The following is a 26554-nucleotide window of genomic DNA, read 5'->3' as shown; positions in this document are numbered from 1 at the left end:
TGAAAGAGAAGAGAAATGGCCTTACAGATATTCCTGATCATGGGCATATGAGTCAGAGGTTGAACTAGTGAAAAAAAAAAGAAAAAGAGCTAGAAAACCACTGGATCAGAGCTGGAAAGCCTGGGCACTGGCTGTGGGAGACAGCTGATTAAGCAAGAAAACAGATTAAGTCATTACAGATTGTGCTAGCTAGGCTTTTTTTTTTTTTTTTTTTTTTTTTTTTTTAAATAATCTGGCTATTTGCTAAGGTATCTAAAAATTTCTCCCTAGCCCAGATGATTGTTGCAAAACAGAAGCAGCAAGTCCAGGCATTGGTGGCTGCTGATAGATAAGCACTGGAATTACAATGCCCATGAGGAGAACACACACGGAGATCTGAAAACAAGCATGGGTGTAAGTGTTCCCTTCCTGCAAGGGATGGATGAAGCAGGATGGTTCAGATGCTTCCATATTTTGTACCAGATAAATGCAGATGTGCTTTTTGTCCACAGAATGGTCTTTTCTTCACCTCTCTTGCTGAAATTCTTCGTCTCTAAAATGGGTAGCATGTTGCTTGTGTTCTGTGGGCTGTTTGGTGGTTTTGACTTACAGTCAGGGCAGATCCTTCTCCATTCTTTCAGCTGTTGGCATGACTGAAGACAGAAGTTTTGTTTAGGATTAGCTCTTAATGCTTGTCTTCCCTACTATTCGTTTGTTTGGACTTGGAAGATGTAAATAAAGACCCAGACTGTACATCCAGGCATGCACAAGGGTGTCACAGGGCCTGACACATTGGGCTTTGGCTGGGAAACAACCAAGGCTTTGGAAGCAGCCTTGAAGAAGAGCAGCTGCAACAAAGGTGCATTATAGTAATTTCTTTTTAAAAATGCAGGAGTGATCTCAGTGGATCAGAAATGAGATCTTAATAAATCTGAGAAAAATACACATCATTGTAAGAGAAAAAAATGGCATTAAAAAAAAGAGAGAGAGAGAGAGAGAAGGAGAGAGATAGCAGAAAGCACTTCAGGACATGTTGTTATGTTGTTTACTTCCACCAAAAAGAAAAAGTCCTGGGAATAAATTCAAATCAGTTTTCAATTTCAGCAGCATTTGCTGCTGAAAGTATGTCACTACAGCAAAAACACTTTGACAATGCTTGTGGCAGTAAAAAAATGTGGAGGGTGTTGCTGAGAGCTCCTGCTGCATGAAGTGGGCTCTGAAAATGCTGTGAGGGGAGGCAGGGAATCATCAGCCTGGGGCTTGGACATGAGAGGTACCCCCTGCAGCATGCCCAGAGCTCACACTGCTGAGCAGTAGAGGATGGGTAGGTGGGCAGAGAGGCAGCATCGCAGCAAACATTGCAGAGACAGAACTCTCATGGTTTCTGAGATGTGTGGTTACTGACTCAGTGCTTCTCAGAGACATTTAGAGAGTTGAACATACAGTTAGACATGGAAAGAGGGGTTTGAAGTACGTTTGGACTGAATCAGTGGCAGTAAGGCACCAGAATGCTTCTGAAAGCCTCGTGACATGTTCATCCTCAATATTGTTCTTTGGGCAAGCCTGTGAGAACCATCCCCTCAGCATAGGCACCAGCTGCTAGAAGAAGATCATTTATTTGGTCTGGCTTTGGATTTATGCACACCTGTTATTTTCTAAGTTGACTTTTTAACATTGCCTTCTTACCCCACCTATATTAATAATCTTTTAATTGTGAACTTGCTTCTAGCCATTTCCATAAACCTTACTGGGACATAGTTGGAGGTACATGGAGGAGGAAAACTGGAACAAGGAGCATGCCTTTCAGTTTTTATCAGTCAGTAAAAGCAAGTTACTGCTGACTCAGAGACCTCAGCTCTGAGCATCATTAGGTGCATACAAGAAAAATTATTTCAGGTTCAATCATCAATTTTGCCTTCTAGGAAGAAGTGTGAATCATGGACTTTGCTGCTTGCCATGTTCCAGCTGTCCTACTTTGATGGGTGGGGTAAGGTAAGTCATCACTAAAAGGATGTTCCATTTAAGTAAGTGGTTTTCTTATTACCACTCTTTGTAATTATTTCTGTGGCACAGCTCTAATAGTTTTATTAAGCTGTGTTATGCTTTAATGTTTATTCTGATTGATGAATGAATTGCAGAATAGTGACACTGCTGTTGTACTAGAGAACAAATGCTTAGATAGTCCTGCTGTAGTTAATAGGAGAAGCATTTTCTCAACAGAGTGCTTTTGTAACTCTTTGTTGCTAAAAATACAGGCTGTTTTCCACAGTAATTTTAAATAGTGAAGTTTCCCCTGTGGTTACATACAAATGGTATACATAGAGCAGTGCATACTGTGACATTAGTCACCTGTGTATGTGGGACCTGCCCAATTGGCATTGAGGACAAAGGCAAAACCACATGGATATTTATCATCTTCATGTCCAGACTCATTCTCCTACCTGAAAGATGACTTCTTCTGCTCCTGGCAATGAAAAATGCTTAATGCCAGCACAAAGAGATCAAAATACATTCTAGAAACAATTCGAGATGAAGTAATGGAGATAGGGATCCACAGCAGAAATACACAGACCTCAGTTATGCTGGTAGGGGACCAGCTATCAGAAAAATTATGCACTATGCACATAGCCCCTTGCCCTGAACAGCATGGGAAATCATGACTTGTGCTTGTTTCAAACTGAGGCAGGAACCACAACATCATCAGTCTCCTTGGGAAGATAGGCTCAGGGTTTTAAAGCCAGCAGGAAAAGAGAATGATCAAATGTATGCATTATATATACTCATTATGCATATATATAATAATGCAGTATATGCATTATTATATATAAAGTAAACACAAAGTCAGGATGAAGCATGCCAGCAGGTGCCTGTATTTTATAGAAATTTTAGAGGATCTGCCAATTACCAATTAACTCTGTCAATAAATAAAATAATCTTGGTGGATGAAGTCCCAGTTTAGGGCTATTAGGACCCATTTTAGTGCCTATTAGGACTGCATCTGGGAAGGGATGATCAGAGACTCTGCAGGGTGGGAAGCACGACCATGAATTACTTCAATAATTCAAATGCTGGTTGGGTAAATGCCATGGGAGGGGGTTACTGTATGTAACTGCTCAGGAACTGTGACCATGGTTGGGGAATGAGAAGAGGAGAAGAAATCCCTGGCTTGGTTCTCAGCAGCATCCTAATATTATTGACAAGAACCATGCTGCAGCAGCAGTTGTAATGTTCTGGGAGTCAACACCCTTGCAGCACCAAGAAAAAGAAATCAGCAGTGTTCTGCTTTATTTTTGAAAAAGCAGAGTAATAAAAAACAAGACAAAGCTTTCATTAAAAGGAGCATAAAACTTGTGAAAGAATTAAGTCTTCATGGGTGGCATGGAGACTGTTTAAAGCTGGAGGCAGAACCAGTGCACCAGAAAAAGAGCATTTCTTGAAGGAAGGTTGTGTGAGTGAGAAGCATGGTAAGTGACATTCCCAGAAGAAGAAGGATTCCCTCAACAAGGAGAAGTTGTTCCCAAATGAGGAGAAGACTGTTATCTCTGACAGGCTGAATACAAAATGTGATAAGGAGAAGAAAAAGGAGATTCGGGGTCAACTTGCAAAAGCTACAAAAAGTAATGTTGTAAAAGTAAAAGTTTCCTGGAACTAATTAGAGAGCCTGCCAGAGTCTGACTGCTCTGTGAGGCAAGAAGATTGTTTGAGATGCAGAAGGAGCATCTGGAGAAGATACTGCCATAAGAGAAAAGCTAAATGGATTTCTGCATTTGTGAATGGCATGGATGGACTTGGGTAAACTCCAATACTGGGAAGCATGTTTAAGGGGAGTAATTGGGAAAACGTGTCTCATATTAAAGTGAAAGTATAAAAGAAGAAGGAACATGTTAACAAAATGAGCAGTAGCCAACTGCTGAGACCAGATGGTGTTCAACCAACAGTTTGCAAGCAGCTCAGCAATGAAGTAGTTCAGGTATTAACTTCTGTCTCTAACTTCTTGCTTAAATCTACCTTGGCCTTAGGGGGAACTGGAAAGTTATTCATGTGCCACCAGATTTTTGAAGGTATTTCACTGAAGATTTTTTATGCTATAGACCCAGAAGCTTGACTTCCTTACTAGACAAAAAAAAAAAAAAAAAAAATTATGCTGAAGAAAAGAAAAGGCTTTGTGGGCACATGCAGATGACACATTAGGGGAAGTCATTATGGCTTTTGGTAAAGCCAATTAGAGCCTCACAAATTTATCATCTTTCTTTGAAGAAGACAACAAGCTCATGGCCCAGGGAAGTTCAATTAACCATCTATGATAATTTCCAAAGGCACTCAGAAAGATTCCTCCCTGAAGGAAGCATAAAAAAATGCTGCTAATGGATATGAAACATGGACAAATAACTGTTAGGAATGGAGGTGATTTACAAATTGTGCTGATGATAGAAGATATTTAGGGTAGGGCTTACTGAAAAAAACTGTAAATGGTCTTACATAACTTGTAGACCCAGTGACAAAATGGCAGGTGAAATTAAAATCAGATAAATATGAAAGGATAATATATGAGGAAAAAAAATCCTATATTTATACATATACTGAGGAACTTTGAATTTGCTTTTACCACTGAAGAAAAAGGACTTGGGGTTAGGAGAGGTGGTTCTGTGAAAACATCAGCTCAGGGCTCAGCAGTGATCCCAATGAAAATTGGCATCTGTCAGTATTATTGTTAAAATTTATTAGGAGAGAAATAGAGACCAAAAGAGAAAGAGTAATTATGCCCTTGTACAAATCCCTGTTGCACTTGCACCTTGAATTCCCTTTGCAGTTCCCATATCCCCTATTCAGAAATAATATGGTAGAACTGGAAAATCATTTTAAAAATTAGAATTAACATAAATAGTAAGAGGGCTTTCAGATGGAATGTGGCTGACTCAGTTGTGTCTCTTCAGTTTGCAATGGAGGGAGAATAATATCACAGTTTACATAAAATCTTCAGTGGTCCAAATAAGGAACATGAATCAAGATTGTTCACTAACTTATCAGACACAAGAACTGAGGCACATCAAATCAAAGTACAGCTTGGAAGGCTTAGAGCAAACAACAGGAGATAAGGCTTCATACAGTCTATAATTAAGATCTAAGAAATCTTTGCTTCAGGTTACTGTGGATACCAAAACTTCTCATGGGCTTAAAAAGCAACTGAAAAATCAGCACTCTTGCTGTCTTCCTGACTTCCAGGTTACTGGAGCTGGGAAGATATTTTGGGATAACAGGGAACATGTTTGCCCTGTTCTTACTCTCTTCCTACTCACATACTATCAGCTGCTGCACCTCCTTTTTCTCTTTGCCTTAATTCCTTCATCATTTTGAGTACTTTAATATGATATTTAAGCATTTTTGCTGCTGCTTATTATTATTTGGAAAAAAAATTATAATAAAAGCCTGTAATCTATCACTCCCAAAAGCATTAAAACCAAATTAATGCCTGTTCATAGCCTGGCTTGCTCACTTCCAAGGGAATGAAAGTTGTCAGTGCAATCCAAAATGCCACCTAGATGGAAGGGGTAATGCTACAGACAATGTGCTGGTCTAGAGGAAAATAAAGCATTTTATGGCAGAGAAGTCAGTGGTCAAAATGGCTGCATGCAGAGCAGTTTGTTACTCTCAAATATTTAAGCTGGCATTGTGAATTAAGGGGAAAGAAAATAAAAATACTCCAATTTTAACTGATGCACTGTGACAAACAGCCTTGGGAGGTTGTCACAGGCTGCTCAGCTGGCCAGGAGGCAGTTGTTGGCCACAAGATTGTGGACTGCCACTCCCAGGAATATTAAATACAATCACATCAGCCTGGGCCAAAAGGAAGATTTTTCTGGCTTCTTTCTTCCCCTTCTTTCTCCTTTGCCCCAGCCCTTCCTGGAGGTGTCCATGTTAAAATGTAAACTGAATCAATCTACAACCCCAAGCAAAAGGAACAAGTCTGTAGATTCATTTAGCAAGCTTTCTTTTTTTAACTTAGGTAATTTTTGCCTTTTATATTCTAGAACATTACTAATTCCTATGCAGCTCCTGTAGCAGTTATCTTTAAAACTCAATAGAATACACTGGAATTTTTTCCTGTTTTTTTTTTTTTTTTTTTTTTTTTTAAGGCAGATTAGTAGATTTCTTCAGAAGGAAGCATAATCATTTATCACCTCCTGGTTTAAATTGCAACACTGTAGTTTTGGTCAGCCTGTTTATTTAGGGTATCTGCTGTAACCTTGGGTGTATCTCTGAAGCAGGGACCTAGAATAAGACCTGCTCAATGGGAAGTATGTGCACACCACAGACCACACTCTTTCTGTGCCATTTTTTATCAGTTAAGCAAACTTTCAAGTCACCTTGTCTACCAATTTTTAGCTAAGCTACTCTGCAGATAAATGACATGCCTGAGGATCATATGGCAATTTGGGTTAAAATGGACTTCAGGGAGTCTCTTCTCCCACCTCCTCCTCAAGCAAGGTCAGCTCAGAGGTCACACCAGGTTGCTCAAGATGTTTTCCAGTCAGGTCTTGAAAATCTCCAAGGATGGAGTTTGCACAGCCCCCCTGGGCAACTTGCTCCACTGTTTGCTGCAGTGCAAAAGTTTTTCCTTAAACCTGGTCAGAACCTCTCACATTTCAACTAATACCTTTATTGTCCTTTTATCCTCCCACCATGGACTGGTCCTTCCAAACTGGTGTCCCCTGCAGCTTTGGTGAGAGTGAACCCTGTCACTTCTTCATGATCCTGGATGAAAATGCTAAACAGGAGAGGTCCCAGGACAGACCCCTGAAGTTCTGCACTTGTTAGCAGCCTCCTTCCCCTCACCTTCTTCTTCAAATGCCCTAAAATGTACTTCAGGGGGACATGCTCCACAATTTCCCTAGAGGACAGAGTGAGACTGTCCCATCTGTCTTCCCCAAGTTGAACCCATCAAGGCTTTTCTCAGCTTCAGAAAGTGTATTTTGACAAAGTGCCATGGCCAGACAGGGTCCTGCTTTGTGTTATGTTGTGAATAAATAGTGCCTGGCCGTGTCAAAGAGTTCATGCAGAGTTTTCAGGATCTGCTGAGGATCTGTCATTTAAGAGTTGCTTTTACTTCTCTGAACTGCATAACAAATTAAATTAAGGCTTGCTTCCCACAGCACATACTTTTACTGTGTCATAATAGGAATCAGAGAAGGACAAAACAATTAAAAAGCTTGAAAAAGAGCAGGCAAGATGGACACCACGTGAGGGACAGATCATAATATCCCCATTTTCATACCATGGGCTGCTCACTGGTGCCCAAAGGGGAAGAACACAAGCTCTGAGAGCAAGGGGTTATCCAGGCTGCACTGGGCAGTTTTGACACATCTTGTGTACAGCACACAGAACCCCCACAGCTGATCCCTTCTCTCCATTCCCCTGTGCCAAACCCAGGAGGGCACCATGGCCTTGGATCCACCATGCATGATGTCTGTGTCCATCTCTCTGTCACCAGGTGGTCAGACATGGAGTACATGCATGACCAGAGCATCTTCTGAGCAGGTCCAAACCCATCTCCTTATTTCTTCCTTTCTTTTCCTAGATTGTCAAGCTCAGGTTTTCTTTCTTTTGAGAAGCAGTCATCAAAAACAAGCCACTCCAAGTCATTGTTATATCAGGTTTTGGTTCACCAGCTCACAGAAAAAGAGCTTCAGTCAACTTTTCTCTGTAAATCTGGGTAGATGTTACAAGGGCCAGTAGGTGCCCAAATAATTCAGAGGCAGAAGGCAGGGGTGCTCAGTGGTGCTTCTAGAACCCCCTTTTTGGAGTGTCCACTGAATAACACCACCACCACTTCCTGCATGGGGCAGATCTCTTATCTTGACAGCAGAAATCAAGCTGCTCTTCCTAGAAATGTAGAAATGTTACATCATGCTTACTTGCTAATATCACTGAACTTGTGCCAGGGGACAAAAGAGGTGCCTGGGTCAAGATAAATCAACACTGAGAACAGAGAAGAGCATTATTTACCAGCTAGGCTGGTGAGGCAGTTCAAAACCATTGGCCCTGAGCCAATGCATGCCATTTCCATTCTGTCCACTGCTGCCAAATGATTTGCTTAAGATGTGGCATTTCAGGTTGAGAGACAGAAATAATAAGGTTCTGACATTGTAATAAACTTCCAGAGATTTCCTCCTGCAAAAGTATGTAACCTGAAAACCCTGTTTCAGAAATGTTTGGGGGCATCTTTGGACCTTCTCCATGCTTTGGATGCCCAGCATGTTGTGACACATCTATATTTGACTTAACTTTGCACTATCTATTCTTTCCATTTTTGTTTCCATTTTCTTTTTATTTCTGCTAAAAAAAAAGAAAAAAAAAAAAGAAAAAAAAAAAGAAAAAAAAAAAGGCAAACCATCTTTGTAATGTGTATTGGTATCTGAACACTCTTTCTGCTGAAAGTTTTATTCCTGAGACACAGTGGCTGAAGTCTGCAAGGTCCTGGCTGTCCAGATGCTGCCTTAGTATAAATATATTCAGTGTAAAGGGGGACAAGGGGAAATACTGCTGGTCTACTCTTTGCTTGCAAGAAGAGTGTTGAAGGAGAAAACACAGAAATAACTTTTTTGGGAAGGATGCTGTGTTTTAAAACACAATTGGAAACATATTGTGTTATTTTTGCAGTGTTTGTGATAAAAAAACCCTATAATTCACTTTGCTGGAATATTATTCTTATTATTAAGCCTTCCACAGTCACACGTGTGATCTCCATGAGCTGATAGCTACAGGGCACCAGTTCCACAGGAATATGGTGAATACTCAGGATAAATTGATGTAGTCTGGGAGCATGGCAACATGACACAAGTTCACATGGCAGAAACCCCACTGAACTGTTGCCTGGCTTTGCTGACAGCCTTCTGCTTTGCAGGCACAAGAGGATGTCACCAAATCTTCTGTCATGTACCATTCCAGCCCTGCACTGCAGCACCAAGCCTGAGAGAGGGAGCAGGGTTTATCCTGGCTTTTCCCTTTTCCCTGGCAGTGCTCCTGTACCAGCATTGCTGTTCCCCTGCCAGATCCCTTTTTGCACATTATCCCTTACATCCAAACAGCAATTTCCATCCCTCCAGTGGTGCCCACAGCTCTCCCTTCCCTGGGAAACTGAGTGGAGCCAGGACATTTCCTTCTCTAGGAAGCAACCCAAGGTTAACCCGAATATTTTTATTTTTAGCTGAAACTTTAACTGGCTGAGGATCTGTGAGCTGGGAATGCTCAAAGGAAGGGAGATCTTTCCAAAACCCATGGGAAACATTAAGGTGGAAAGAGACTGGTTGCTTGAATGCCCCTTTACAGACTTTTCTCTCCCATCTGAGTGGGGACCAGGGAGCCCTTTTTATAGTGAGTATTCTCATAAATGATTCCCTTTTTAGACCTGGGGCAGCATCCAAAAATTCAAGCAGAGCTGAGGCCCAGCAGCATCCCTGCAGCCATGGGGTTGGTCCTGCAGCTCAACAGGCACTGGAGCAGCCAAGTCCCACTGTGGTTTTTCCTCTGCAAGTGGTTTCCATCCACTTGCCAGGAGGTTTTCTGTCACTGCTGAAAGCCAGGCAACAGGCAGCAAGCTTTGTCAGCAGGACTATGGGGATGTCAGTCTGGCCTTTGGTGTTGTTTATCCCTTATAAAGATTATAGCTGCTTTAATTAGGGCTGTGAACTTCTCTGCTTGCTTGCTTGCTTGTTGTGTTTTTTTTCACAGAGGCATCCTACCAAGAAAACCCACAAATACTTCAGTGTAAACATGTTCACATCATGATAGTCTATTTCCCTCCTCAAATAGAAATGCACTTATATCACTATTAAATACTTACTGCTTTGAAGTTTACTAGTTTAAAAGCATTAGAGAGAAAGCAATGCCCTGACAAGTGTGAGGATGAAGTGGCTTCACAGGAAATGCAGCATTTGCACATAATCCTAATTTTCTGTTCAATAACTATCAACAAGCACTTAGGACATTTATGGCCACTGTGGCCTCAGGAATCAGCCTCAGTCCTTAAGCTTGGGTAGTGAAAAGATGCTTTCTGTGACCTTTTTATTTTGGCTGAAAACTTGGTGAGACAACTGTCCCAGAGCATTTGCTGGAGTATCTTCTCCCAGAGGTAACTGCACTTGATGTGGTTATGTGGACAAATGTTTCTGCCATAGCCTGTAATGAAATGCCCTTATAAAATTAATTGCAAATATTCCCTCTGATTTTAGGAGATGTTTGATGGAGTTGTGGGTGAGAGTGGAGCTCTTACAGCATGAGATCTCCTCACTCTACTGCAGACCTTGCTACATGAAGGAGGGTGAATCCTACCTTAAACATTCCTATTTCTCTTGGCTGCTGCAGAAAGAAGCTCAGAACTTCTGGCTAAAATATCCATATCACTGTGGGAGGCCTGGAGGTTGAGTCAGATGAACCTTAGGGAAAAAACAGCATCAAATTTCAGCTAAACAAGGTCAGGCAAGCAGGTACACAGACCTTGCCTTAAGCAAGGTTGAACAGTATTGAAAGGCTGGAGTGGAAAAGAAAACAAAAAGCTCAATTAGGCATTACAGCCCCTGATGGATAGCAACAGGCATCTGCAGAACTGGAGACCAAAAAAATGCAATGTCTCAGGTGTCTCACACATGACTGTGGCTCTGAGTCACCTATTTGCAGCTTTTCTTCAGCAGCAAGCAGAGGTATAAAAATTAATCTGAGTTCTCAGGGAGTAGCCTGTTTCAAACCAAAATAGAATATGGCTACTTAAACCAAATTAGAGGTTTTGCTGATAATGCAATTTTATTCTCTGGTAATTATATTCCTATCTATATTCTTCCACTCACTTACTTCCTGTGTTGGGAAGGGTAAGTGTTTTATTGCTTCTGATGAAAGATAATAAGAGTAAGGCAGATAACTGTTTTGGAAAATGAGGCCTTTGACTTTGATTTAAATCAATATTACTAATATTTAATTAGTAGTAAGAAAACAGCTGAGTTTACTTGCCCTAATAACCTTTACTTATCACCAGCAAAAGAAAGGGGCTTTTAAAACAGACAAAAAGCTTTAAAAAGTCTGTAAAGATGTAATCCAACCTAATGCAGGAACACTTAGTTCTTAACTTTGGAAATTACATGGTTTGACATTCCTCATGTGTGGAGATGAAGGTGGCATGAAGAAATTTTTGCCTAGAAGTCCTACACAGTCTCAGTCCATGTATCAGCTTCATAATATGAAGTTTATGAAGTTCATAATTTATGAAGTATCAGCTTCATAAACCCCTAGGTACAGCAGACACAACTTGGGTAAAGAGGGCTTTTTAGCACTTTTGAGCAATAATTGAATTTTTTTTTTTAACTACAAATTGGTTTGCATTAAATCTGTCACAGATTTTCACTGGACAAAGGTCATTTAAAAAACCCAAATCCATTTTAAGCTGCTTTTTAAAATCAGTAACACACTAAAAATGCTTTTTTAAGTGACTTTTCTCCAGACAGAAATATTTGCAAACATGAGACTTAGCTGTGAAGCCAGCTTGACAACTAAAACCAATGATAATTCTATTGTTTTATACTTGTATTTAGCAGATGCTCTCTCTACAGCTGGCCCAGGTCCTTCTCTATTCCCTTTTTTGAGAGCATGTGAGACATTGGATCCCTAGGGGCAGTGAGGCTCCTTGTGAAATGCAGTTGGCTTTTCTTGTCCCTCAACAGTTATTGTGGTTTCTATGACAATATTACTAAAAATAATTCAAGAAGCAGCCTTATCCTTATCGTGAAGCAAAGAGTTCATTTTGTTCAAACCTGCCACATAGGGCACACACAGTTCTCTGATATTTAAATTTTGGCTTATGCAGCCATTTTTTAGGCCTCTGGAAGAATGTGTGTGGGGATTCCAGTACACAGCTGAGACAAGAAATCTTACCTTCCTGATGCTGTTTACTTCCTCATCACAGTTTGGCAGCATCCCTCTGGTTCTACTGCCATGTTTACATCATCTGCATTAATTCCACTGCTTCCCAGCCTGCTCAGTGTCACTGCTTCTGCTCTGCACAGACCACCATGCAAGCCTGGCCCTGCTTCCAGGAACTTTCTGGATGTGTGTTCTGTTGGCCTCCAGCCTGCTTTATTTGTCCTGCTTTACAACGGAGGCAGAATGTAGGTCAGGCAGAAAGTGTTTACTTTCTCCTTCTGTGCCTTGGCTGCAGACCAGGTGTGTTGAGCAACCAGCCTTGCAGCCACAGCCTTGCTCCTTAAATCCCATTCCCCCTGGCTGTTCTTCAGCAGCTGCAGAGTGACTGGCTGCCATCTCTTCATCCCCAGTTCATCATGAACAAGAATGATGCTCCACCAGAATCTGTTTTCTCTGTACCAGGAACTTGTTTGACTGACTTTGCAGTGCCCTGGCAGAACAATGCTGATCCTCACCTCCCCAGCAGTGCAACAGTCTGTAAAGGACACTTGACATACCTGAATATCATCCCTCAAATAACTCTCTTCCCGCCAGGTTTCTATCCCATTCACAAGGATGAGGAAATTCACCTGGAGATGCTCTGCCAGGCATACCACTGGTTCATTGCCATGGGCATGGTCTGCAGGCTTGTGCTGGCCATGGCTACCTGCCCAGGTGAGACCAGCAGCACATCTGTGTCTACTTGGTGTCTGTTTTGAGTGCCTCAGTGCCTGCTCCCATCTCCTTATCACTCATTGCCCTCTTCTTGCCTTTATCTCCACCTACTTGGCCTCCTAGCAAATGCTTCCTGGTTTCACCACTTCTTCTCACTTGGTTTTCTGTTTCCCTCCCTGTTTTCTGGAAGAGAGATGATATTTGGCTGGGGAGAGGACAGGAGGGGACTGGAGGCAGTGCCTTTATGGACCACTTGGAGGAAAATTCAATCCATCAAAGAAACCAGGAGGCAATGAGTGATGGAGCAGCTGGTTTTGAAGGAGTGGAGTGATACAGCAAGGGTTTGTCCATCCTTTCAACTTATCTTCCAAAACTCAGATCCATCCCTTAGAAAATGTACTCAACCTCTAATTGACATACATTTGCAGGGAGAAAAAAAAAGCAAAACCCTCATTAAAATGCTTTTAGCACTTTCATGCTAAGGAAAAGGCAGTGGAAGAGCCAGGAAGTATGAGCTGGAGCTGGAGCTGGAGCTGGAGCTGGAGCTGGAGCTGGAGCTGGAGCTGGAGCAGTTCAGATGTGAAGCTCAGATGACATTTACAGCTGTAGCCAAGGGGTAGTTTGTGCCACTGTGTTTGTTCCTCCTTCTTCTTCTGAGGTCTTCAGACTGAGCCAGATGCTGTCTGAAAGAGGTGCTTTAATAAACTATCCAGCTTATGGCTTTCTGCTGCCCTCTTCCCCAGGGATCAGTGGCTTCTCTCACACTGCATGCCTTGTCCTACATCTATCACATGCTGTCACGCTGACACCACGAGGCATTCGTGTCAGACAACTCAACTCAAGTGTGTGGTGTCTACATGGAATAGGAGCTCATCTAACCACAAGCTGTGGCAGAAAACTCTCAAGTTCCTGTAGAAGATGCATTCAGCATGAGCAGTTTACTTGAACACGAAGTAGTGGATGCAGTAAAGATGGAACAAGTTGAGATGTCATGGTTGGTGATGACCTGGCAGTCATTGGCACTTCTGATGGTAAAAGCTGGAGTTCCTGAATTGGTTGTGTATTTTGGGTGATACTGGCTGTGGTCAGGATACATTACAACATGCACTAGATGGTGTTTAATTAGTCTGAAGTGTACACCTGCACTCCAGGGGTACTTAACCTGTCTTAACTCTTTCTTAAATTGGCTTAGCTTCTGCCTGCAAATCACTAAATTCTAATTTAATTGATTTAAGGGTTACATTGGGTTAAGTACATCTCCATTATGTGCTCTTACTGCTTTAATTAGGTCAATTTAAAATCAATTTAGAAACCTTGCACCGTCTGGTTTAGCTAATGTAGATCAGAATCTAGATACAGTGAAAGAGCAAAATCATTCACTGAGTCATCAATTCTTTGGGTTTTTTTATGGCCAGATGTCAGATGATCTCTTTGACCTAAATTTATGGTTTTGGAAAGCCTGTGTCTGCTGAAGCTGAAATCATATCAACTTGAAAGCAACTCTTCCCATCATCCTGCCTTAGACCCAAGCCTGGTTGGGGTTTGTCTCCCTGTTTCATGCTGGAGCTGTTGCTACCTCTGCTGGAGTCAGCAGCTGTAGTGTTAGGTTGTAACCCTCAGGTCAGCCTACACCCAACTGCTCTGCTCCAGGCCTGAGCCTCCACCAGGACATTTGTTGAAGCAAAAACCTCAGTGCACTGTAGATGTGTTCATTGCCAACCACCTCCTGGCAGAGTTGGTGAAGCAGAGACCTGAAGGTGAAAGCATCCTCATGGCCCTAACACATCAGTGTCAGTGCTTCCAGAATCACTTCTGCAGCTCTTGCCCAGCTACACTGGGAGACTGGTGGATCCAGAAGCAAGAACAACAATCAGCTAGCACTCAACTATAAATTTACCTCTCCACTACCACTGATAACCCAGTTTGAAGAATGGGAAGAATCATAAAAGATCAGGAGAGATAGACTGAGTGAGATTTTCTGTTCCACCTCCTGCCTCAAGCCAGGACTGACTATGGCAATGGCATTTCTGACATGAGGGCAACTGGCTAGAGCTGAACCTGCCAGGAAGATGATGATGGGGAGGAGAAGCTGTGAAAACCACTGGGCAGAAACTCTGGGGCTGTTGTCCTCCAGCCCAGCAGTTTGGACAAGGAAGTCAGGAAAATAACAGACTGTGCTGAACACTGATAAAAACATGATGGGCATTGGGGGAAGGCTCAAAAAACCAGGTAAACCTCATAGCTGGCTACAAGAGTGTGTAAAGTGGTTGTATGATCCAGTCAGAAGGGGAGAACCAAGGCAGAGGCCATGGCTTCAAAGTGCCACCTCTGGCAGGCTCAGGTGTAGGGGGCTGATCTGCTGACCCCAGAGAAACATCTGTGCTGGGTCAGGACAAAAATCTTCATAGCCCACTATGACTCTCCAACAGCACCACTTTAAAAAGGGGTACATAGAGGGTAATCCATTCCTTGTTTTTCTTTCTCAAATCTTGGCAGCAAGGAATTTGAGGGTTTCCTGAAGCAGAGGCTGTAAATAAGCCAGAGTGCTCCAGAGCTGCACAGGACCCCCTGCTCTATGAACATGCTTAATCCCTTCTTAAGCCCTGTTAGACTTTTCACTGCTAACATATCTCACAGGAAGGAATCTCACAGTTTAATGGCTGCTGGCTATGAAATAGTTTCCTTTTATGAGATTAAAGTTGTTTCCTGCCAATGCCCTCTGAAGGTGAAGCATGGACTGCCTGAGCAAGAGCCATGGCACTGCCTCTGGGCTGGAGGATGTTCAAAGGGCAAGGATTACGCCCAGTGTGCTTGATGGCTACTTAAAAAAAAAAAAAAAAAAAAAAAAGTAATAAATCTGGGCAGAAAAGAAATGGGAATTTGAGAAATTAATTCATCTGCTACCTGGACCAGAGGGTGAATGAGCAGGAGGGTGAGAGGCTGTAGGTACCCATTGTGCACCCATCACTCTCTGCCTTCATACCAAAGCCTAATTTGGAGGGGAGCCAGAATTCCCTGGCTCAGACTTGGATGATTTTTCAGGTATAAGTTTCTCCACTGAAAGAGGATAGACTGAAAAAGGAGTCATTCCTAACAGAAGTCAATAATTAATTTGTTTAACCCAGAACTGTTAAAACTGGTTGTTTTGAATTCCCAGCCAAGTAAGTGTTTGGGAAAAAGCACTTCTGTGTGATTTTTATCTCTCTTCTCTCAGTGGTTGGGTTGGCTTGTTCTCCACCAAACCTCACAGCTGCAACATTTACATCTCTCCATAAATCACATTTCTCATGGCTTTCTATCACTGGGATGTGCCTTTTCCAACTCAAGGCTCTGGTTTCCAGCCTTAAAAGAGCTGGAAAAGCCACAGCAGCAGTATGTCCAGGGGCATCCCTGCTCTGCCTGTTTTTCAGGCAGTGTGTAAAGAAAGACAACAGTGCCATGGGGACATCAGTCTCAGTGCTTCTCAACTGTTCATTCACAGCCTTGCAAAGGCACCACAAATAAAACCACCTCCTTGCATGCATTGTCAAAGCAATTGCAGTTGGTCAGGCAAAGTTCAAGGAGATTATTTGCATGAGTAGTTATTGTTACTCTGCACAGAGATTGCTCCAGTTAACTTCTTCACTACTGGGCAGACTTCTTTCTATTTATTTGTATTTATGTGCATAACTGTCTGCATGCTTACAGCTGCACAGTTTGTTTAAAGCTGGATCAGTGAATCCTAAACTTTTATTCTGATTTGCTCATCAGGAATATTATTTTCATCTAAATCTTTCTTGAGAAGTTGAAGTGATTTGCCTATACACACACACACATATTTCCATACATCTGTTCATTGCATATATCCATACATATATTCAAGATACCAGTTTGGAGGTAGCCTGTTATGCTTCTGCTAACAAAAAGTGACCACATAATGAATTTAAAACTAACTAAATAAATAAATAAATAAGAGAAAGAATCTGTGAGAAAGCAGAGTGTGTCTCCTTTGTAACAGCCATAGGGAAAAAGAGTTTGTGTCTCTTAGAAGCTTAGAGGCTTACTTATTTCCTTCCACTCATTTATCTGTATCTTTTTCAAGCTCTTTATTAAAAAGCAAATGAAGTGGCTCCTTAATTTTACTATTAGCGACTCCAGATACTCATAATCTGAGGCTATCCAGTACTCTTAAGTTTTCCTAGAAGTAACTGGAGTTAACTTTATTTTCTGCCTTTAATGATCTGAGTTTCTGTGCTGAAATCCTTAACAGTAACCACCACAGTAAGAAACTTCCTCTTTCAAGAAGGCATCACAAGTATTTTCCGGGGATCAAGGCTCTGCAAGGAAGTACCCATCACCACATGACATAAACTCATGGCTTTCTAAGAAGGGGAAACTGTCACAGCTGGAAAAATAAACACAGACCCTACACAGATTTAGAAAATTTCAGTTCCTTCACCACCCAAACATTTGGGGCTGTGATTTCATGGGGCTGCCTCAGAGCAGGAAACAGCCTGCTCAGAGCTCATGGGCTTGTGGAAGCCACTGGTGGGTAAAGCCACACAGCCCACATCTGTATCCAAATTCTCCACGGGGTAATCAGGGAGATGCTGGAAATAAACCTTGGTTCACACTTCAGCATAGAATATTCCTGATATAAAACCCCCAAAATCTTGTTTCTGGATGACCTTCAGCCAACAGTCTTCACATCTGCAGTGTGTAACCATCCCCAGTGGAGGATGTGCAGTAGATCTGGGGCTGCCCATGACCACCCATATCCTTACACACCTCTGAACAGGCAGCAGGCACTGAGCAAAGCTTGGCTGGGCATGGGCCTTGGCCATGGCCCAGCAGAGGTTTGGGAACCCATACAGTGCCACACAAGAGCTTTTCAGGGCCACCCCACCACAGGATAGCCAAAACAAGCATCCATGTTGCTCCTCACATGGCACCAGGAGAAACCCTGCACCTCCACAGCTTGTGGAGGAAGGAAGGAACTTCTCAAAATGTGCCACCCAACCAACTGCTGGGTCCCAAAACATCCCAGGGGAGAAGGGAGCACAAGGTGAATGGGGAATTTTTAGCAGCTGCACAGCCAAGATGCTTTGATCTCTGCTGTTATATTTCAAATGCGACTCAGCACTTGGGTGCCAGGAACAAAACCTCTGCAAAAGTAGCAGGTGAGAAAAAATTTTAAAAAGCCCTGGACTGGGGAAGACCATGCCCTGTGGATTGTTGGGTTGGGGGATGAACTTGCTGGCAGTGATCCAGCAGAGCATGGGGGGGTCTACCTCAACAATCCCCCAGGCTGATGGTAGGAAATCTTCTTCCTGGGGCTCTTTACTCTGTCCTGATGCTCATGGTTTCTATCAGAGCCCACCCAGTGAAGTCTCAGCTGTCTGCAGCAGCCTGACTCCTAATCCTCACCCAAATCCTATAAACAACCCCAAAATAAATGCCCCTGTCATAGAGTTTGGTTTCTGGAGGAACACGCTTTCTGCTGGGGGGCTTTCCACACCATCCAAGAGTCATTAACTAAAGTTGAGAAAAAACAGAGAAGCTACCTAAGCCAGCATCTTGTAAGGTGGCATTAAGTCAAGCTTTAAGCAATGCAGCAATGGGGATAAGCAGGGTTGGTGGGTCTGCTAGATAGCTAAGCTAGTGCCTGAGGAAACCTAAAAATATTTCCCTGGTCCTCTCCCTCAGGAGCTTGGTTGCTTCCTGGGTGTATTGCCTTTTGAAAGGTTTAGTGTGGGGAGTAATTGCTTGTAAAGCACTAAAGAGACCAAGGGTAATTGATGTCTGGCAATTGAGTTAAACCTCTTTGGTGCATCATCACACCTCTCTCTTGGAAGGGGAATTATCTGGCAGATGGAAACTGCATTCAGATGGACTGCTTGCTTCTCAGACACTGTTTTTCTTGTCAGAGCAGTGTATAAGATGATTGCAATCTGAAGGACACTAACATACGTTGTGCCAAAAACTGCCCAAGTCCTCTGCCCTGCACCCGAGGTTTGCAGAAATAGAATCACTCACCCTGGAGGCTTTCTGAGCTGACCCAAAATCAAAGGGCAAATGCAAGCAGCAAACAGGCAGAACCCCAAGCTCCAGGTCCTCATCCATCATCTTCGGGTCTTGATGTGTTTTGGTGATTCCCCATGGACAGAAGGCAGGAAAATGGACTGGAAACCCTTCTGCTAAAAGCACAGGCTGTGCTTACAGCTGGCTAAAGAGCTTCTGCACCCAAAAATATTCTCTCTTCCTTGGACCAGCACAGCAGAGGACTTGTGCTTGATGAAAACAGAAAGGCTTATCACCTTTCCTGTCTTTAACAGGACAATATAATAAGTACAGTTTGGACAGGCTGCTTCCTAACCATAATTCTTTTCTTCCCGTGCTGAAAAAAAGAAAAAAAAAAAAGGCTGACTGTGGTTTGCAGGGTTCTAAACCAAGGACTGACTCAAAAGTGCCAGCAAGCTCTGCACAGGGCTTTCAGAGTAAACAAAAATAACATCACATATCTTTGAGGTGATCAGAACTGAAGCAGAAGCAGGCAGCAAATGCAGCCAGGGAATGGGTTTGTGAGCCTTTATTTAGGAGCAGTGGCTTCTGCTGGCAAGCCTCAGAGCTTGCTGCAAAGTGTCTATCTTAAAGAAGTATTGGCTGTGTCACTGATGAGGCCCTGCCATGCCTGGAGTGATGTGATTTGTCTGAGATCATGAGACATCTGTATTTGAGCTGGGAACAGAGCCCAGGATCTTGTGAGCATTACGAGCATTTGCTTTAATCATGCAGCTTTTCCCTTTCCCTTAGTGGAAGCTTTGAGTTGCTCCAGCTTCATTGCATTAAACCAACCTGTAACAAGACCAGAGTGGAAGAGGTTGCCCAGAGAGATGGTGGAATGGTGCCCCAACCTTGGAAACATTCAAGTTCAGGTTGGATGGGGCTCTGAGCAAGCTGATCAAGTTGTAGTTGTCCCTGCAAGGGGCTTGGACTAAATGGCCTTCAAAGGTGCCTTCAAACCCAAACCATTCTATGGAAGTGGAGGCTGAGATGCTCTGCCCTGCCTGGACAGTAGGGAGCTGACAAGGTGATGCCAGATCTCCATCTAACCAGGAGCAGCTGCTAAGTAAGGTAGCATGAAAACACTGAACTAGAAAAAAAAAAGACAATGCAAAGTATAGCACAAGAACAGCCACAAAGGTTCAAAGCTCCCAGCTGTGTTGCCCCCTGCCAATGCAGCACAGCTGAGTGCTGCAGCCTGTGGCATTTTTGGGTCCTGAACTGAGGTAATTCATGAGTAGTTAGGTAGTGAGTAGCTGCAGCACTGAGGTGTGTAGTTAAGAAGACATTTTTTTCCCCAGTGCACATAAGGTCCAACTTCCACTCAGTGGAAGAAACTTGTGACACAGTAACCTTCACCCCACCTTCAAGAGATTGAAAACAGCCAACTTGGCTTTCATGGCAAAGCCAGGACTTCACTTTGGTACTACTTAACTTGCTGTGTTTATCCAGGATTTCTCAGCCTGTTGTCCTGAAATAACACTCTTTGGCAGATACCAACTAAATTCACAGCAGTTTCAATCATACCAGGTCTGATGATCCTTTTTTTTTTTTTTTTTCTTTTTGTTTAACTGCAGGAGATTTTTCTCAAAAACCAGAGATATCCCATGGAGCTGATGCTTTGTGTAGGACACAAGCAGGATGTGGTGATTCTCAGATGATGCTTCCTGGGAAGGGAAATGGATGCACTGGGAGCATTTTCCACATCTCCATATTCCTCAAACCCTCACTCACCCAAGACAGTGCCTGAGTAAACATAGAGGTGATGGCTTGAAAGACACTTTTACAATAGGTGGGTGGCTGGGGTGGGTGTTTGGCTCCAGCACAAGATTTTTAACTGATCCTGACAAGGATGTTTTGGGTCAGTTTATGAGAGACTCAAGAGTCCCAAGACAGGTAAATGGTATTGGTCAAAGTAAGCCCTAGGAACCTGCACCCATCACAAACTTTCTTTATGTAATTATAGGTGGACTTTTTTTTCAAATGGTTAATCAAATAGTTAATAAACCCCTCTTGTCCACAAGACTCTACTAATTTAAGCAGGATTTAGAAAATAATTTTAGGGGAAAAAGAAAGAAATTAGAACTGCAGGTATTGAAAACTGGCTGGTTTGTTTTACTTTGGAACAAACCTTTTCACATCTAAAAATCACTTTAAAAATCATGGGTTTCTTAAGTAACTCCCCTAAGCAGAGGCTCAGATTAAATCTTTTGATTGACTATGAACAAAATGCTGGGGTTTTTTTAATAGCAAGAAAATTCTCTTTTGGCTTGATGTATCAGGCTCTGAGGTCTGTTTGGTGGATTTTTGGTGACCCAGCAAGGATAAAAGCTGAAGTCAAACCAACTCTCCAGGGCATGCATGTTCCTAGCACTGACATTTCCACTTTCTCATCCAAAAAACCTTATTTTAAAGGATCAGTTCATCTCACACAGAAGAACGGGTACACAGGAGTCCAAGTCCTTTCACTGCAGTGTTTGCTTCCCTGGAACAACCCAGCATTTCCAGGAAGACAGCTCAATCCCATTTTAAAGATTTCCTTTTTAAAAATACCCACAAATCCCAGGAGGAAACATTTGCCTTGAGTGGCTCTGTAGGCCTGTGTGAAGCCAAGTCCCAGATGCTGACTCAAATTCACAGTCAGTGAGGCCCTGGGAAACACAGATCCCCACAGAGCAGAGATTTTGGGATTTTACTGCAATGGATGAATCCCAGTCTGGCTTGATGCTCCGTTGCCTGACCAGGTGGACATGCTGCCAGTCAGATGCTCTCCATGTTGGTCTCCCATCCCCCAAATAAACCAGCAGACACTCATTCCTGTAAATAGCTTAGAGTGGAAAACTATTTGAGATCATAGATGCTGACAGAAAAGGAAAAAAAAAAATCACCACCAACAAAAAATTACTTGTTTCAGTTCCCTGATTTTGAAGCAAGGAAATTTCCCTGCACAGAAAGGAGAAGCAACTGGTGTGAGCTCTGCTTTTTGTCATCATCCTAAAGCCAAAAAGGAGCAGGGACCTTCTGCAGCCACAGGCCACTCAGCTGAGGGAGGGAGAGACTGATTTCAGAGCTGATGGAGAACACATCCCAGGCAGGGAGAGCATTTGGGCAGAGAGGGCACCCAGCACAGTTGCTGCTGGGCTGTTAAGTTGGAGCATGTGTGGGCATTAGCTCCATCTCAGATAAGGAAGATAAAGCTTCTTCACCAAGCAACCAACCATCCCACAAGGTTGTAGTGATCTGGCTGTACCAGAGATAACTGAGCAGACCCACAGTCTAGTGGTGAGAGGAGCAGATGCATCATCAGCACCTTAAAAGAGCTGTTTCAGCAACATTCTTCTGCCCAGAGCCCTGGCCCAGCCCCAACCATGAAGCAAAGCATGAGAGCTGCTGGGTGAGCTTCAGTGACTGTAAAATCACCTTGTGTTGTCCCCATCATTGGTGTCATGGGCCCCCCCTTACTGCTGCTCCTGGCTCAGGACTATTTGTCACTTAACAACAGAGGCAGGACAAGAGTCCAGGACCAGCCTCAAACTCCTGCCCAGCCTGAGCCTGGCAAGAGGAAGAATTCAGACTCTGCTGTCCTGCTGTTCCTGTAAAAATTGAGTTCTGTAGCTTTATCCAAAATTAAAGCAGATCCAATAAATCACAGCTGATTCCCATGGGAAAACAAGGGCACTGCCCTGGTTTGTAGCATTATTTACAACCATGAGGCTATTGGGTCTAAAACACATCTCAAATTCTGCATCTCCCAGAAACAATCCAGGTTCCCAGGCAGAGGAAATATGGTACAGAAGAACCCTGTATTGGAAGTGTTTTATAGAGCATTGATTTTTTTTTCCAAGGTACTGCCCTGGGACTTTTCTGCAGAGCTGTTGTACTGTCAGCATATGATTTGCTCTATCTTGCCCTTTTGGTTTTAATGCTCCATTAATAATGCATCTCTGTATTTATTGCAGTTTGCATTAATGTTCCACTGTTACTTCTTGATCACTCGTTATTCTCTCCCTAGTGCCAGGCAAGGCTCCAAAACCCAAACAACAGCAGCAGTGTTACTACAGCCTGAGCTGCAACCCCACCAGATTCAAGGCAGGGAGATCATTTGTCTTCCTGAAGCTGGCAGACAGTGTGACTCCCAGGAAAACAGGAACAGCCCCACATCCTCTCCGGTGGCGGGATCAGACCTGAGCTTTTCCAGGAGCAGCTTTTTTTGAGGGACCCAGGCCAGAAAACTGTGAAACCTCATTAATGAGCAGCTTGCTTAATCTTGGCTCTGACAGGAGCAGGAAGGGCTGGCCCTGGCCAGCAGCTCAGCTCAGCACCACAGGTCTCCATCCATGGAGGACGCACCAGGGATGCCTCCTTTGATCCCCCTTGCATTCCTGAACACTGCTTGGCTGCCCCTCAGCCCTACAGCCAGCAGAGCTCTCTAGGTCCTTGATTTCTCATCCCACACCACTCTGAGCACCCCATTACACCCCCATACACCTCCAGCTTGGGTGTTGCTCTACCAGTGTCAACCTCCTCCTGGGAGCATCCTCAGGCCTCACCACACCAGTACTGCACTGCAAAGCAGATCAGTGACTATACCAAAAGGCAATGCTGAAGGAGCTGGGTGGTTGCCTCAGGGCTCATCCACAACACTGGGCTTCATAACCTTCTTCTGCCTAAGGGACTTTACAAATTCCATCTTTCACATCACAGGAAAATGCCTTGAATCCTGAGAAAGAGAGCTGCAATCCTGTTTTGAGGCAGGGTTTCTCTCTGCACAAACACTAGGAGAAACATTTCTCTGGTCTTCCAAGAAAGCCCTAGTCTCCCTCCCTTCCCCTGGGAATGGAGCTGACCTCCTCCCTCCCTTATCCCTCCAAACAGCACATTACTTCCAGCAGCAGAAAGGCCTTCAGAGCAGGAAAAATGAAGATTCCCTGCCCTGGTGGTTAGGGCAGTCAGAAGGGGGGGTTTGAAGCCCCTCAGAGCACTGCAGAGCCCAAAGCAAGTTTCCTACATACTCAGTGGCTTCCACCAATGCTGGGCTCATTTTCCCTGGGTGTACTTTGAAAGAAGTCACATTTACTTTTATCATTTTTAAGCACTTATTTACAAAACAAAACCTGGGGGTCTTCAGGGCAGAGCACCACCTGTGATGCTTAGAGTGCTACTTAAAAAGACAGGAAAAGCAGGGACTGAAGATGCTGAGGCAGCAAATTGCCATGCAGCAAGCTGGGGGAGGCAGATCTCATTCTCACCCACCACACAGTCGTGGCCTTCACACCTACAGACCCCAACCTTCACATCCACCCCAAGCTACAAGACTGCCACGTTCAGCACTGAAACCTTCAAAACACTTCTTGGATCTCAACCCTTATGGGTGATGTTCCCAAATTCTCCTGTCTGTCCTAATCCCAGAGAATGTGTTTTGCTTTGGGTTGATCTGCCTGCAGCCAGCCAGAGCAGGGAGCACAGCCCAGTCAGCACAACCTGACCTTGTGTGAAGTGTCCCTGAGGTATCACATGTCCTTGTACTTGCCAAACTCCTCAGCAGATGAGGCAGCTTCCAGACTTCAGGACTTACTGGCAAGCTACAAGCAGTTTGTCCAGAAAAGCTCTGAATGATTAAAGATCTTTTTGGGCTGTGCTGTTGTCACTGCTTGGTTACTGACCTACACAAGCATAACAACATGGGAACCAACAATCTGGCAAAACAAACTTTTCTGCTCCCTCTCTTCTAATATTTAGCTTTGCTTCTGAGATGGAAGAAGTACTAATACCTATTTGTAACCATCCTCACTGCTGAATTCAGGGTTTTTTTTCAAGTTTTCTGACAAGAACAAGTCCTCTCTTATGATTTATTCAGCTTAAACCTTGCTTTCCAAGTGCTCTGCAAATACAAACTGGTTCACCATTCCCAACATCCTGAAAAGATTTATCTCTACGTTCTTGCTATCTCACAGGTAACAAATCTGGATCAGCCAGTAGGTGTTTCATACTATGCAAGTGGGATAAACCCCACAACACATTCCTTGCCTGTGAAAGCACACATGACCAGAAGATAGGGATCACTGCTTCTCTTTCTGGCTGAATAACCCCAAGTTCTTTTAGAGCTTTCAAAATCATCTTCCCCCAGCTTTCATACCTGTATATGCTAACCAGCCTGTTCTTGGAGAGCACAATTAGTCAAGCTCAAAACCTTAAGTTTCCCAGACAGATCATTTGCTGTTATTAGCAGAGAGAGCACTGAGAAAAAAAGCAATTTTGGAAGCCACCTTTTCTTCTCTCATTCCTCCCATGTTTTCACAGGGTATCTTGGCACCTTACAGTGCAGCAGAGAGTTAAGGGAAGGGATGGTTCCCAAGAAGCAGCATTAAAAGCTTGGCCACTGCCAGCACTGCATCCGACTTCTAAATGGCCTATAAATGGGATTACACCACATAGACACAAAGTGGAGGAAATCACCACAATCTGTGACTGCCCAGTGTCAGTTTCACATTATTCCTGGTACCTGTTAAAGTAATGTCTAAGGTATTTGAAGAAAGATTTGTAAACAGCATGCATTCAAATTGGTCTTGAAGATAACAGTCAAAAATAGTATGGAGAGTTCTCAGTGCCATCTAACATGTTTCTTCATCACTTCCTACTAGTTGAGTGAGTAAAGAGAACCTCACCAGAGAGAAGATTTCCTCAGCATCAGAAAAATAAAGAAAACATACTGAATTCTGATTCAGAAGACCAAGATACTTCCTTGGAGAAAAAGAAAGCCCCAGTTATTAATTCCCCTTATTTAAATATTTGCAAAGCTCGATTCTCACTTTCCAAAGGGGCTTTCTAGCCCATTCTTCTGGCCTTTTAATCATGATCTAACCCCCTCCCATGAACCACATTTACTATCAGCTCTTTGGGGTTCTTTATGCCAAAACTGACTCCATATCTGTCCTACATAATTACAAGAGGAGCAAGAACCCCATCCACTACTGCAGCCTTATCCCAGACTGTGTTTGGGGTCATCCACTGCCTCAAAAACAACAGCAAATCAACAGGAATCATTGCAAGGAAACAAAGAAACTTTAAGACTTGGAAGATCTGGCTGCAGAGAGCTACATGTTGCATCAAAAGAAACAGAAATGTCCCAACCCCAGGGAGCAGAACATTTCTTTTACTTCCATTTTCTACACACATGTGAATTTTAAGCAAACCCCTCCTGTGTCAGAAAAGGCAGTTTAGATGATTCCATAGCCAATCTGCTCATGCTACAGATTAAGAGTAATTGATACCCTCTTTGTCTCCTTTTCCCACTACAAACTAAGCACATTTATATGCCAAATATGTGATGTTCTCCAGCCTTGCAGACACAGACTCTCACCTGAGGCCCTTCCATACTCCCTCCCCTGCTACTTCTGTGCACCAACAGGAAAAATCACTTACTTTGTTTTCCTAAGCAGACGTATGTATGGCAGGATCTGAACTGTAATCTTAGGAATTTTCCTACAGTTCTTTCAGTACAGATCAGAATAGTTTTTCTGATCCTGGCCTAAATTTTAAAGGCAGCTCCAAACTGAAAGTGGATGCTGGCTCATCCTGCCCCAGCCAGAGCACATTTTCCAAAGAGCTCTATTTAAAGACTCATCAGTGTCAGATAACCTAGAAGCAGGACTGACTAACCACCTACTGAATTCACCACCATTTCCTGCACAGCTGACTCTGCAGGGAGCAAGAAGCTGCTCTTTGCCACACAACACTGGTGTAAAGCAAAGGACAGGCACTTCAGTGCATTTTCTCAAAACAAGACCATGTCATATTTAGAGGGATGTTCCTCCCTTGTTCATTTAGCATCCCCTCACTTTGCCCCCATAAAGTGTGTTGCCTGACTGCTGCCCCACCACCAGTCAGGACTATTTCTCCCCACTGAAGCAGC

General features: G+C 43.3%; 1 long non-coding RNA gene across 1 annotated transcript; it reads right to left on the bottom strand.

The window, feature by feature from the left end:
• Positions 1-211: 211 nt before the first annotated feature.
• Positions 212-26350, bottom strand: LOC139800367 (uncharacterized). Its single transcript, XR_011727715.1, has 3 exons — positions 26065-26350; positions 10309-10412; positions 212-632 (listed from the first exon to the last, which is right to left on the bottom strand). It is a non-coding gene; the product is annotated as an uncharacterized lncRNA (long non-coding RNA).
• Positions 26351-26554: the final 204 nt, after the last annotated feature.

This window comes from Heliangelus exortis, chromosome 10, assembly GCF_036169615.1.
Source record: "Heliangelus exortis chromosome 10, bHelExo1.hap1, whole genome shotgun sequence".
Classification (NCBI taxonomy): Eukaryota; Metazoa; Chordata; class Aves; order Apodiformes; family Trochilidae; genus Heliangelus; species Heliangelus exortis.
The sequence above is the reverse complement of the archived record's forward strand: the minus strand, read 5'-3'. Positions and strand labels throughout refer to the sequence as shown.